This window comes from Erythrolamprus reginae, chromosome 3, assembly GCF_031021105.1.
Source record: "Erythrolamprus reginae isolate rEryReg1 chromosome 3, rEryReg1.hap1, whole genome shotgun sequence".
In the NCBI taxonomy this organism is placed as follows: Eukaryota; Metazoa; Chordata; class Lepidosauria; order Squamata; family Dipsadidae; genus Erythrolamprus; species Erythrolamprus reginae.
The window spans coordinates 170,922,345-170,936,582 of record NC_091952.1 but is presented as its reverse complement, the minus strand read 5'-3'; the positions used below and the strand labels follow the sequence as shown (position 1 = coordinate 170,936,582).

At 44.6% G+C, this 14,238-nt stretch overlaps 2 pseudogenes; both read left to right on the top strand.

Moving 5' to 3' along the window:
• The window catches only part of LOC139165448 (PH domain leucine-rich repeat-containing protein phosphatase 1-like), a 47,549-nt pseudogene extending 33,641 nt beyond the window's left edge, over nt 1-13,908 (top strand).
• Nucleotides 4,772-9,803, top strand: LOC139164713 (kinesin-like protein KIF16B; annotated as a pseudogene).
• Nucleotides 13,909-14,238: the final 330 nt, after the last annotated feature.

Genomic DNA, 14,238 nt, shown 5'->3' with positions numbered 1-14,238 from the left:
TTCGGGGCATTTCCCCCAAAATCAACAGGAAATTTGGAAATGGTCTCAAGATCCTCTGGAGAAAGAGATGGGTCAGCGAAGGCGGAGGCAAGCCCCCACGCAACCGCGCTGCCGGAAGAAAGATCTGAGCAAAGAGGGGAGGTAAAGTAAGCAGAAGCAGGTGTGGAAATATTCTGAGAGGGTGTAGGTATGGGAGCAGGAAAATCCTGAGAGGGCATAGGCACGGGGTCTGGGGGGCATAGGTTGAGGAGGGCAGGGATCAGTGAGGGAGGGGGAGATAAGACGGGGATGGTGCCGAAGGTTCGGTGGAACGGGTGGTAGAAAAGTCGGAGGGAGAGAGCGAATCAGAGTTGTGAAAACAAAGGGCAGCAAGAACAGCCTTCCAAGTTAAAAGAATTGGTGCAGGAGCACAAGGCTCCTGCTGAAGATAAGTACCTATCTTAATCCTAACGAGCCGTGAGGAGGATAAGAGGGACAATGTTTCCAAATATAAGTTAAGAGTTGGCGTAGCTCACGTTTAGTAGGGAAAAGAAAGTTTTTTGTTAAAAGCTCTGAGAATTTGTCCAAGTTTCTTTACATGAGCGACCTGCTCCTTGGACAAATCTGCCCCCATACTTACGAAAAATCCCCTGTTCCTACCGACGGACGATGAGTGCACGGGTAAACGATGGGGGTCTCAGGCACGTGACGAAGGCTTCGGCACGTTGAGGTAACAGGATGAAACTACCCGCATTCTCCACCACCTGAGGGTGCTGCAAAGTCCCTGACGGGAACGATGTCTTCAGAGGGACTTAGAGCAACCCCAGCCATGGGGGGTCACTCCCGAACGCAAATCCTAGAAAGACTTGGACACATCTCTCCCTGGGTGAAATGACACAGTATTGAGCTGTGCACCTCCTTTTATTGGGGGAATATGCAAATGGGAATGATTACACATACATGTCAAGTGATATACAAATATCCAATAACGTAACTCTAAAAGATGACACAACTTCCGAGTCCTTCCCATCTCCATATGACCCATTAGATCCAGGTGGATGCTTCACATTAACCTCAGCAAATGTGGGAAAGTGCCAATCCGTTCTCTGCAGGAATGGGAAGCCTCTGCCTTTGTCCAGGTCTTACACAATAAAATGTGAGGAAGAGCTAACGAGGATCAAGGAGCACAAGGCCATTATTACAGAAGTAAGACACTGGATTGTCAACCCCGGGGAGGGTGACAGATGGAGGGATCAGGGTAATAAAATGCAGGTGCTTCTTTGCAAATCTGTTTCAGAACCCAGCCAATAAGGTAGAATTTAGTTTTAACATTTTGCCCACATTCTGATGATTAATGACTGTAATTATGATTTATGACCTATGACCAGTGTTCCCTCTAATTTTTTTTCGGGGTGAGCGGAAAAGTATAGTGTCTGAGCGGCAGTCCCTTTGGCACTGGGCGGCATATAAGTATAAATAAATAAATAAATAAAGTAAGTAAGTAAGTAAGTAAGTGTGGGCGTGCGCTATCACACATGAGCAAGTTCTTGCATCCATAATTCTATCCTTTCTATGTCTTCCTCCCTCTTTCCTCCCTCCCACTTTCCTTTCTATCTCTCCCTCCCTCTTTTCTTTCTATCTTTCCCTCCCTCTTTCCTTTCTATCTCTCCCTCCCCTTTTCCTTTCTATCTCTCCCTCCCTCTTTCCTCCCTCCCTTTTTCCTTTCTATCACTCCCTCCCTCTTTCCTTTCTATCTTTCTTTCCCCCTGCCTTTCTCCAAGCCCTTCCTTTTCCCTCTCCCTAACTACCCCTTCTCCCTCCTTTCTATCTCTTCCTCCCCCTTTCTCTCTCCCTTCCTTCATCTTTCATTCCCTCTCTCTCCATCCCTCTTCCTTTCTCCCTCCCTCCCTCTCTTTTTTGTTCTTTCTCTCTCCCTCCTTCCCTCCCTCTATGTCTTTCCCTCCCCCTTCTTCCCCCCTCTCTTTCTCTCCCTCTTGCTTTCTTTCCCTCTCTTTCTCTCTTGCTTACTTTCTCGCTTTCTTTCTCATTCTCTCTCCCCTCCTTTCTCTCTCTCTCTCTTTCTCTCTCGTTCACCACGCCGGCAACAGAGAGAAAAAGAGAGAGAGAGATGGAGAGAGAGTGGAGGGTGCCGTTGTCTTTGCCTCTGCCCGGCGGCTCTGCAGCGAAGAGGAAACAGTCGCGCACTGCCTCCCGGGAGCCCGGCCGACTTTTGGAGCCGTTTTGTTTTTGGCCGGGCGGAGGCAGCGCGCGGAGGCGAAGATACGGTGCCCAGCCACGCTCCGCCTCCCGGGAGCCCAGCTGAAAACAAAACGGCTCCAAAAATCGGCCAGGCTCCCGGGAGGCGGAGCGTGGCCGGGCACCGTGTCTTCGCCTCCGTGCGGCTCTGCAGCGAAGAGGAAACAGTCGTGCACCGCCTCCCGGGAGCCTGGCCGACTTTTGGAGCCGTTTTGTTTTCAGCCGGGCGGACTGCAGCGCAAAACAAGAAGAAAAGATCAGCTGTGAGGCGCGCCTCCCCCCCCACGCCTTTCCGCGGGATCTTTTCTTCTTATTTTGCAGTGCGCTCCGTCCGGCTGGAGCTTCCCTTGTGGCGGCCGCGTGTGAGCTTTGGGGCCCGGAGGGAGGAAGGGTGGATGGCGGCAGCGGGAGGACGGTGGCGGCGGCAGCACCGGGCAATAGCGGCGGCCAGAACAGAGGCACCGACGCGGCGTCTGGACGTGTTAGACAGCGTACATGCTGGCGTTGCATTGGGCATGGGGCTGGAGCCTCCGTCCCGGCCCAGCCAGGAGGCAAGTGCCAGCCAGGCAACGCCAGCATGTACGGCGTGTAGCAACACGTCCAAACGCCGCATTGGTGCCTCTGTCCTGGAGTTCGCAGCCGACCACCGTGCCGCCGTCTCATGGCTACTGCCCGCCCTGGTGCCGGTGCTGCCACCCTCCCGCTGCCGCCCTCCTCCGGGCCCCAAAGCTCACACGCGGCCGCCGCAAGGGAAGCTCGAGCCGGGCGGAGTGCAGCGCAAAACAAGAAGAAAAGGTCAGCTGTGAGGCGCGCCTTCCCCCCCGCCTTTCCGTGGGACCTTTTCTTCTTATTTTGCGGTGCGCTCCGCCAGGCTGGAGCTTCCCTTGTGGCGGGCGCATATGAGCTTTGGGGCCTGGAGGGAGGAAGGGTGGCCGGCGGCAGCAGCGGCACTGTGACTAGCTGTGGGGCAGCGGCAAGGTGGTCAGCTGTGAGGCGGCTACTCCCGGTGCCGCTGCTGCCGGCCATCCACCCTTCCTCCCTCCGGGCCCCAAAGCTCATACGCGGCCCCCGCAAGGGAAACTCCAGCCAGGCGGAGCGCTGCAGCTGCCGGAAAAGTCGGAAGGCGCAAGTAAGAGAGCCCCGCGGAAAGGTAACACGCCCGGTCGTCGGCACCCCCCCAGGCTTAGAGGCCTAGAACACCCACACACACACCAAGGCACCCGGTCGGCGGCAACCTCCCCCCTCCACACACACACCGAGGCTTAGAGGCCTAGCGGTGGGCTGCGCCACCTGCCCTCTTACTTTGCTGCGTCACTCTCGGCAGTCGGCGGGTGGCGGCAACCCCACACATGCACACCGACGAGGCACCCGGTCGGCAGCAACACACACACACACACACACACACACACACACCGAGGCTTAGAGGCCTAGCGGTGGGCTGCGCCACCAGCCCTGCCTCACCCGTCTCAGCAGTCCGGCGGCAACCCCCACCCCACCGAGGCTTAGAGGCCCGATTTTCTTACCTTACCCGACATCAGCTAAACAACCGTTTGGCTGCCGGAGGGCGGGGAGGAGAAAATCCAGGATTTAAGGGGCGGGGAAGAAAGCGGGCCTGCTGTGATTGGCCACTTTGCACTTTGTTTCCCGCCTTTGCTTAAGGAACTGTTGCTGCCCTATGTTGTAGAGCAGCAACCGTTCTGATTTCAAATTCCAGCACGGAGGTCGGTCCTCCGCGCTAAATTTGAAATTCCCGGGCCGACGAGTAGAAACCTCTGCGCTATAGCGCACTGCGCAGCTTACAGGGAACTATGCCTATGACCTATCATTTTGGGTTTTTTGTATTGATTATTTGACCCCATGACAATCATTAAGTATTGTATCTCATTATGCTTGACAAATGTATATTTTATTTTATGTACACCGAGAGCATATGCACCCAAGACAAATTCCTTGTGTGTCCAATCACACTTGGCCAATAAAGAATTCTATTCTGTTCTATTCTATTCTGCTCTATGTACATTGAGCATTTTGTTCTGCGTGTTCTGCTCTACTCTACTCCACTCTATCCCCATCCAATTTTTTAAATAAATGCATGTACATAAATAGATAACTATCTATAATTTAAACTATAGATAGTTATTGAATTTGAACTATCTTCAATTCAAAAGTGACTCTGCACAGCATATACTGAAAAACCAGTTAGAATTGAATTGAATTGAATTGGCCAAGTGTGATTGGACATACAAGGAATATTTCTTGGTGCATATGCCCTCAGGGTACATAAAAGAAAAGATACATTTGTCGGCAGCGCCACTACTTGGGCGCCAGGAGGGCAATCCCGTGTCCCACTCCCAAACTCGGGGCGTCGCGAGGGAGTCGGAGCCAGAGCCCTTCTCATACACCCGCCTCCATGGTCCTCGCAGGGATGTGACCGGTTGAGCCACGGGGGAAGCGCCCGTCTCTGGGGGAAAGTGGGTCTCCCCATCGGGGGAGCAGGCACGGGGGGGACTCCTGGCTTGCGACTGGGGCACGCGCCATGGCCTCGGTGAAGGTGGCTGTCAGAGTCAGGCCCATAAACCACAGGGAACAGGAGCTGGATGCTAAATTTATTATTTCAATGGAGAAAAACCAGACACAAATCATAAATTTAAAGATCCCAGAGGGAGGAACTGGGGACTTAGGAAGAGAATGAACAAAAACATTTACATATGATTTCTCCTACCTCTCAGCTGATCCTGAAAGTTTAAACTACGCATCTCAGGAAATGGTATTTAACAACCTTGGAACTGATGTCCTCCAATCTGCTTTTGAAGGTTATAATGCTTGTATTTTTGCCTACGGACAGACTGGATCTGGGAAGTCTTATACAATGATGGGAAATGCTGGAGATACTGGTTTAGTACCTCGGATCTGTGAAGGATTATTCAAACGAGTAAATGAGAAAACAAGATGGAATGAAGTCTCCTTTCGAACAAAGGTCAGTTACCTGGAAATTTACAACAAGAGTGTCTGGGATTTACTGAGACGCAAGTCTTCAAAAACAAATAATTTAAGAATTCGTGAACATCCAAAGGAGGGACCTTATGTTGAAGATCTTTCAAAGCACTTAGTATAAAATTATAGTGATATAGAGGAACTTATGGAAGGAGGGAATATAAATTGAACCACTGCTGCGACTAGAATGAATGATGTTAGCAGCAGATCCCATGCCATTTTCACAATCAATTTCACTCAGGCTAAGTTTGACACTGAAATGCCATGCGAGACTGTCAGCAAGATACATTTGGTAGACTTAGCTGGAAGTGAGAGAGCAGATGCCACTGGCGCCACAGGTGTCAGATTAAAAGAAGCAGGAAATATAAACAAATCCCTAGTTACTCTGGGAAATGTAATTCCTGCCTTAGCTGATATATCTCAGGATGCCTCAAACCTTCTTATAAAGAAAAAACAAGTATTTGTGCCTTACAGGGATTCTCTGTTGACATGGCTTTTGAAAGATAGCCTAGGAGGAAATTCTAAAACAATAATGATTGCAAATATATCACCTGCTGATGTCAACTATGGAGAAACGTTGAACACCCTTCGGTATGCAAACCGAACTAAAAACATAATCAACAAACCTACTATTAATGAAGATCCAAACGTCAAGTTAATTTGTGAACTATGAGCTGAAATTGCCAGACTGAAAACTCTGCTTGCTCAGGGGAACCAGATTGAACTTCTGGATTCTCCAACAGCTTTGAGTATGGAAGAAAAATTGCAACAGAATGAAGCACGAGTACAAGAGCTTACCAAAGAGTGGACCAATAAATGGAATGAAACTCAAAATATTTTAAAGGAGCAAACTTTAGCTCTGCGGAAAGAAGGAATTGGAGTTGTGTTAGATTCTGAGCTGCCTCACTTAATAGGCATTGATGACGATCTTCTGAGCACAGGCATCATCTTGTATCATTTGAAGGAGGGCCAAACACATGTTGGCAGAAATGATGCTGCAAGAGAACAAGATATTGTACTTCATGGTCTTGATTTGGAAAGCGAGCACTGCATTTTTGAACACTTCAATGGAACGGTTCATTTAATACCACTCGATGGAGCACAGTGTTCTATAAATGGAATTCAAATCACGGAGGCTACACAACTCAATCAAGGTGCTGCAATATTACTTGGGCGGACAAATATGTTTCGATTCAATCATCCTAAGGAAGCAGCCAAACTGACGGAGAAAAGAAAGAGTGGATTGCTTTCTTCCTTCAGTTTGTCCATGTCAGATCTTTCAAAATCTTGTGAAAACCTTTCAACAGTTATGCTGTATAATCCAGGATTAGAATTTGAGAGACAACAAAGAGAAGAACTAGAAAAATTAGAAAGTAAAAGGAAACTCATAGAAGAAATGGAGCAGAAGCAGAAAACTAACAAGGCTGAACTAGAAAGAATGCAACAAGAAGTGGAATCACAACGTAAAGAAACTAAAATAGTTCAGCTTGAAATCCGAAAACAAGAGGAGAATCTTAAGAAGAGAAGCTTTCACATAGAAAACAGGATGAAAGATTTATTGGCAGAAAAGGAAAAATTTGAAGAGGAGAGATTACGGGAACAGCAAGAAATAGAGCTTCAGAAAAAGAAACAACAAGAAGAATTTTTTGATAGCGTTAAAGAAGAACTTCAGCGATTACAAGAGCTTAATCAAAATGAAAAAGTGGAGAAAATGCAGATTTTTCATGAACTGGAAAAGCTTAAAAAGGAAAAAGAAGAACAATATTTAAAATTAGAAGTGGAGAAAAAGAGATTGGAAGCCTAGGAAAGAGAACAAACATTGTTGGTGGCAAATCTAGAAGAGCAGCTTAGAAACAAACAAATCATGATACAGCTGCTAAAAAGAGGGGATCTGCAACGAGTTGAGGAAGAGAAAAAGGACCTGGAAAACATCAGAGAATCTCTCCTGCAAGTCAAAGAAGCCAGATCTGGAGCAGAGGAGGATTGTGAAGAGTTAGAAAAGGTACAATGTAATTTCATGGATTTTAAGAGAAAACAGCTAGAACAATTGACTAGTTTAGAGAGAGACTTGGTTCAAGAAAGAAATCATCTAGAAAAAGAGATGATCGAGGAACAAGAAAATCTGGATCATTTAAAACAGGTACACCCAGAACATTTAAATTTTGACAAAAACACACGCAACACTGTACTGTATTAGCTATGGAAGAACATAACAAAATAAGATCATGTGAATGTAGGTTGCGCCATAAGGAACGACAACTTCTGTATCACATTAATAATCATTTACCAGCTTTGCTGGAAGAAAAACAAAGAGCTTCTGAAGTTTTAGACAGAGGCTTGCAAAGCTTGGACAATACACTTTATGAAGTTGAAAAAGAAATGGAAGAAAAAGAAGAACAGCTTGCCCAATACAGAGCTAGTGCCAGTGAGTTGCAGCAGCTTCAAGAAACATTTGAATTCACGGCCAACGTAGCTCGTCAAGAAGAAAAGGTTTGGAAAAAAGAGAAAGAAATTCTCGAATCAAGGCAAAAACAGCAGCGGGAGGCACTGGAACAAGCAGTTGCTAAGTTAGAAAGGCGGCACTCTGCTTTACAGCGTCATTCTACCCTAGAAATTGAGGAGCAAAAGCAGAAACTCGCAACTTTGAACAACAGTTGTAGTGAACAGACAGGCTTGCAAGTAACAGTGGAGGCCCAGCAAAAAGCCCTGGAACAAGATCAAGAAAATTTGGACATGCAAATACAGCAGTTAAAACAGAAGATATATGAAGATATATTGGTGGAAGGTCTGAAGTATAAAACGTATCAGGAAAGACTTAATGAACTCAATCTGTATAGTCTGGAAGACAGAAGGAAAAGGGGGGACATGATCGAAACATTTAAATATGTTAAAGGGTTAAATAGGGTTCAGGAGGGAAGTGTTTTTAACAGGAAAGTGAACACAAGAACAAGGGGACACAATCTGAAGTTAGTTGGGGGAAAGATCAAAGGCAACATGAGAAAATATTATTTTACTGAAAGAGTAGTAGATCCTTGGAACAAACTTCCAGCAGACGTGGTTGGTAAATCCACAGTAACCGAATTTAAACATGTCTGGGATAAACATATATCCATTGTAAGATAAAATACAGGAAATAGTAAAAGGGCAGACTAGATGGACCATGGGGTCTTTTTCTGCCGTCAGTCTTCTATGTTTCTATGTTTCTATGAAGGTGGTAGAGTTGAAAAGGGATATCCTGGAGCTGTAGAAGAGAGACTGACTCATAGTAGTCCTCTTTCAAATATTTCAAAATCTAAATCTTTTATACCATTGGTTGATGACAGAATAAATACCTTTATTGAAGAAGAAGTTCAAAGACGCCTTCAAAATATTCAGTACAGCTCTGAAGAAAACAATATCAGTTACTTACAGTCTACAGAAAGCATGAGGAATAACGAGAAGTTTCATAATGGTGCTGTTCAACGCAAGTTGAAGTATGAGCGCATGTTCTGTCGCCCCATTAAAACAAATCCAGATGATGTAAAGAATCCAGTTAAAATTAGCATCCCATGTTATGTCCTTTGTGGACGGGGAAAGGATGAGCATTATGAATATGAAATCAAGATATCAGTCCTAGATGAGTCATGGGCTATCTTCAGGAGATATAGCCGCTTTAGGGAAATGCATCAGACATTAAAATTAAAATTTCCAGAGCTGGCAATACTAGAATTTCCTCCAAAAAGGCTATTTGGAAACAAGGATGAACGTGTTATTGCAGAGCGGAGGAATCACTTAGAGAAATTCAGAGACTTCTTTGACACAATGCTTAATTCTCCATCATCTCCACTATATGTAAATAAAGAGGGCTTGATCCTGTCCAAACATGACATTTGTGAATTCTCTTCATTCTTTAAGAAAGGTGTATTTGACTACAGCAGCTATGGCACCGGTTGAATATTGGGAACCTCGCTTCTTATTTGAAAAAATTAATTCACCTGCCTTTCTGTATGCTGCTCGAGCTCAGAAAATAAAAAAGGTGGGGGAAACCTGAATAACTTGCATATATATTCCTTGTCAAATCGACCTTTTCCATCTAAAACATAACTCATTTTCTGCCAAAGAAAATGAAAACGTTTTTGCTACTGGACGTTGGTTGAAGAAATAGCTAAAGAAAACTCCTCGGGTTGTTTGAATCCACTCAACAGCTGACGTTCCTTATACATGTTTTAAGACATTTCCTTGTGGCTTTCTTTTTCTACTTGACTCTTCTTAGCAAGCAACTTTTTCCTGAAGAAGGTTTCTTGGTGAAAACCAATTATTCCAGATTTTTTGTATTAGATTAATATACTGTTATTGTGAATTGCACTTTATCATTTTGATCATTCATCTTTGGTATATGGGTTGAAATTTGAACATTGACAAAATATATACACACAGACTTAAAATCCTGAAGTCTTCCACACCAAGATAAACAGAATCGTTTGCTGAACAATTGCAATAGATGAGATCAAGGTTCTTTTCACATTTTCTAATTATATGGACTGTTACTATGTGTTACATTTCAAAAAAGTTCCTGGTGCACTATTGAAAAGGCAGCGAGTATTATGGTTCTTGAAAACAATTTTCCCCATAAATGTATAACTATTTCCCATTAGCAGATTCTTTGTTGCAAAGTATGAATTACATTTCTAAAGTGCTTTAAAAGTACTCAAGGCTTATTTAAGATAAGACATTTAGAAAGACAGCTGTATTCATTTTGCAGAAATATAAATTTAAAAAATGCTGTGATGTACAATAGAGACAATAATAAAAGACTGAGAAAAGCAAATTATTTTGAATCTAACTTGTTTTGAGGACTGTTATACCCAATGGAGAACACTTTTATGGAGAACAGAGCATAGGTTAATGAATTGTAGGTGTTAAGCAACAAGCCTTTAGGGTTTTATATTCAGGAAAAGTTAATCTTGATTGTATTAATTATTTTTCTACTTTATGTTAATAGACCTTTATTTCAGAGTTGTATAAGCATTAATCATAGAAGTTGTCTTCAAAGGGTTTTCAGAAATGCTGTGTTTCAAAAGCTGATCTGAGTGAGTCAGCAGGATGACCTTGCTTAAGACAAAGCCACTGTATTATAACAAAATAACTACTTTTGTGGATTATTATTATTTTATATATGATGAAGATGTTGTGTTCAACAGCTTTGGGGCACTTCTCCCCACTTCCAGGAGGCAGCACTGGTGATGGGTTACTCCCAGTTTGGCATGGTTCTAAGAACCGGTAATGCCAGTGGCAGGAATCTCCACCCACCCAAGACACTTCTGCACAACCACCCATGTGCCTGTGTGAACCGGTAGTAAAGGGTTTTAAAACTCATTACTGGGCATTACTCCACGCATATTCCCCAACCAGTATCCTCCCTTTCCCAGTCTATGTGGCACCTGTGTGACATCCACATCCTTCCTGACCCACAGCACCATTATCCTGTGTACCATCCCTGACTTGCACTCTCACCAACACCCTTATATACTCTTGAGCACTCCAAGGCACCTCTTGCATGCTCCCAAGCACTCCGAGGCACCTCTTACACACTCTCAAGCACTCCCAAGCACACTTGCTAACTAACTAAAAAGCCACCAGCTCACACGCCATCCTCAACCAGCATAGCACTTTGTATGCATCCACGAGGCCCCCCATACATTCTTCTTGATCACCACCTCCATAACTCTACCACGCTTTACAGGACTGTACCTCTGTGCACCTCCAGCTACATTTCCCAGTCTAAGTCAGAAGTCACTCTTGCTTCCACTGTCCACTCGTGGTCACCCTGTTTTCTGTTTAGATAAGGAAATGTCTCAACAGGGCACAAATTGTCAAATTAACTCACTGTAAATGAGAGAGAGAAATTCCTCTTCCAGAATCAATCCCATTTCCTTAATTCTACAAACCTTTTAAAATGTTTTCTGAGGTGGACAAATTTGAAATGATAATATTGTCAGATAGACAAATTAGGAAGGGGGAGAAGAGATTATGAGAAATCTACATGACATTTTTTAAACTGGCATTATCTTATAATGTAAGGTTTTTAATGGGTAAATGGATCAAAATTGTCTCTGTGATATAAATGTCTTTCAACATTAAGTATGTTTTAAAGCTGATGCCCACAATAAACAGGGAACTCAATATTTAAGATTCCAGTGGGGTCCGATAGCATATTATATATTTCATTGATCAACATTCAGAAATCCTTATATCAGTAACTAAGGTTAACATGAATACCCAACAACAGTGAATCTGAAAGCTTGGAAAGGTAAACCATCTTTCTTGACAGATAGTTGTTACTTGTATGAAAAGAACCTTGCAGAATGTCCTTGAAAAAAAAATCCAGTCTCCTTTAAAAATAAAAAGAATATAAAGGAATAAATATGAAAAGGCATCTACAAAAAAAAAAAAAAAGATACATTTGTCAAGAATCATAAGGTATGATAGTCCGGGTATAAATTGTAAGGATACAAGCAGCAAAGTTACAGTCATAAGTCATTATTGGGAGGAGATAGGTGATGGGAACAATGAGAAGATTAATAGTAGTGCAGACTTAGTACATAGTTTGGCAGCGTTGAGGGAATTATTTGTTTAGGAGAGTGATGCCGTTTGGGGAAAAACTGTTCTTATGTCTAGTTATTCTGATGTGCAGTGCTCTATAGCATCGTTTTGAGGGTAGGAGTTGAAACACTTTATATCCAGGATGTGAAGGGTCTTTAATGTCTATAATGTCTTTTTAGAAACAGACAAAATTGAACAGAAAAAAAATATAGTAGCTTTACATCAAACTATCTCAAAGTTTAGAGAAAAGCCAAGGTGACGTGTGATCACCCCCGTGGCTCTGAGTGATAGCACAGTCCAGTGCGATTTTGTTACCTGCACAGATGCAAGTAGCAAAATTGCGCTGGATTCCGCTACCACTCAGAGCTACAGGGGCGAGCACACATCACCGTTCCACCTTAACAGCCCACCTCTGCTCTTACTTTTCTACTGCTATTAGTTATAGAAATCCAACATCATGTTTCAAAAGTGGCAGGAAGGGAGTTATGATAAGGTTCCCTTCCCCCTTAGCTACTTCCAACAAAAACCACTTCCTGCTGTTAGATTGACATTGATGGTCCACACAGCTCCTTTCTGCCTCTTTTAAAATTATTGGATATTCAAGTTATTGGAAATATTATATTTCATTTGGATGAGTTGTCAGTGGACCAGAATGATAACCCATCCTACCCAGGTACCCAGTGGATTGATTCTAAATTCAACTCTGTACTCAAATATTAGCCCTCCTCTCCCCCAAATAAGAGCTGCTATTTAGCTCTTGAAACAACATTAAGCAATTAATAGATTTTTGTCCCTTCCTTCCAGGATGGCAAAGTGAACGGTGTAACAGACTCAACAAGAATTTTGGGATACTGTATACCTTTCTTCACCCAAGTGTTGTTCCACGCCCCCACGTACAGTCCATCACTTTAACTTCTCAGGATGAATTCTTCATTCTGGGCAGCAAAGGCCTGTGGGATAGTCTCTCCATCGATGAAGCAGTGGAGGCCATCAGGAATGTGCACGATGCCCTTGCAGCTGCGAAGAAACTTTGCACGTTGGCTCAGAGCTATGGCTGCAACGATAGCCTCAGTGTTGTGGTAGTTCAGCTCAACGTAACTGAGGATAGCTTCTGCTGCTATGGGTTTAAGAGGGCCCTTCCTTCCAGCCCGAGCAGCTTCCCTCAGTCTGTCAAAGATAAGCCTTCTGATGTTTTGGGGATGCCTTCGTTAAGAAGCGGCACGGCCTCAGAGATCAGCAGCGAGATCTCCGTTTCCGAAATGAGCAGCGAGGTTGGATCCACGGCCTCTGACGAGCCACCTCAGGTAACCATGAACGAAAACAGCCCCACTTACCCTAGTGTACACCGCTGTGCGCGCCTACCACCGTGGCACGCCAACTCCTTCCCATGGCAGCTGCCCAATGCTACAATGTCAGACACCGACGATGAGGATCCAATCCAAGGCAGAAGTTGGAAGTGACAGTGGACATCCACCATGACCCAGCCAAGCAGATTCAGATGGTGCTGCAGGCCCCCACAGAAGTCACCAACGAAGGCATCGCTATCAGAGCGAACAAAGAAGACGAGGCTTCCAACACTGGTACGAATGGGTGCCGCTGACGCAATGGCTGTGTGGTTCCTCAGGACAGGAGCCACAACCAAATCGAAGTAGCAGGTGATGCGCCACCCACGAGGGGGGGGGGCTATTTTTCTGCTCCAGCTCAGCCGGATCCAGATGATGAGTTCATCGTCCCACCAGAGCTTGAGGACGAGGTGAGGGAGATAATGAGGCTAATTTACGAGCAGCGGCAATGAGCAGCAGCAGCGGGACCAACTGCGCAAAATGCCACGATGATGGAGCTTTGGGAAACATTAAGAGCTGGAAGCTCCTTAGGTTTATATTACATTAGTTTTGTTCCCAATTCTCTTCCATATCCTTCCCTTTAACCAAGAAGCGCCATTGCTTCTTGGTTGTTAGCTGTAATGATCACCAACTTCCTTTCTCCCCTTTTCTAACTCTTAAGTGGTTAATCTTGTTTATCCCCTTGTTTGTTAACATGAAATGTGTTCAAAGTTGAGAAAAATTAAAATATAAAATGTTTAATATATGACAAAAAACCTGACCTTGATGTTATATTTTTAAATTTTGTTCTCCCCCCCTCTTCTTCCTCTGTCTTGTTTAACCCTTCTGAGGGTGCTGCAAAGTCCCTGAGGGGAACGATGTCTTCAGAGGGACTTAGAGCAACCCCAGCCATGGGGGGTCACTCACAAACGCGATTTTTGTGTTAATCCCCCATCAGCTTCCCTCAGTCTGATGTTTTGGGGATGCCTTCGGTGAGCAGCGGCACGGCCTCCGACGAGCCACCTCAGGTGGCTTACCCTAGTGTACAGCACTGTGCGCGCCTACCACCGTGGCATGCCAACTCCTTCCCATGGCAGGAGCCCTA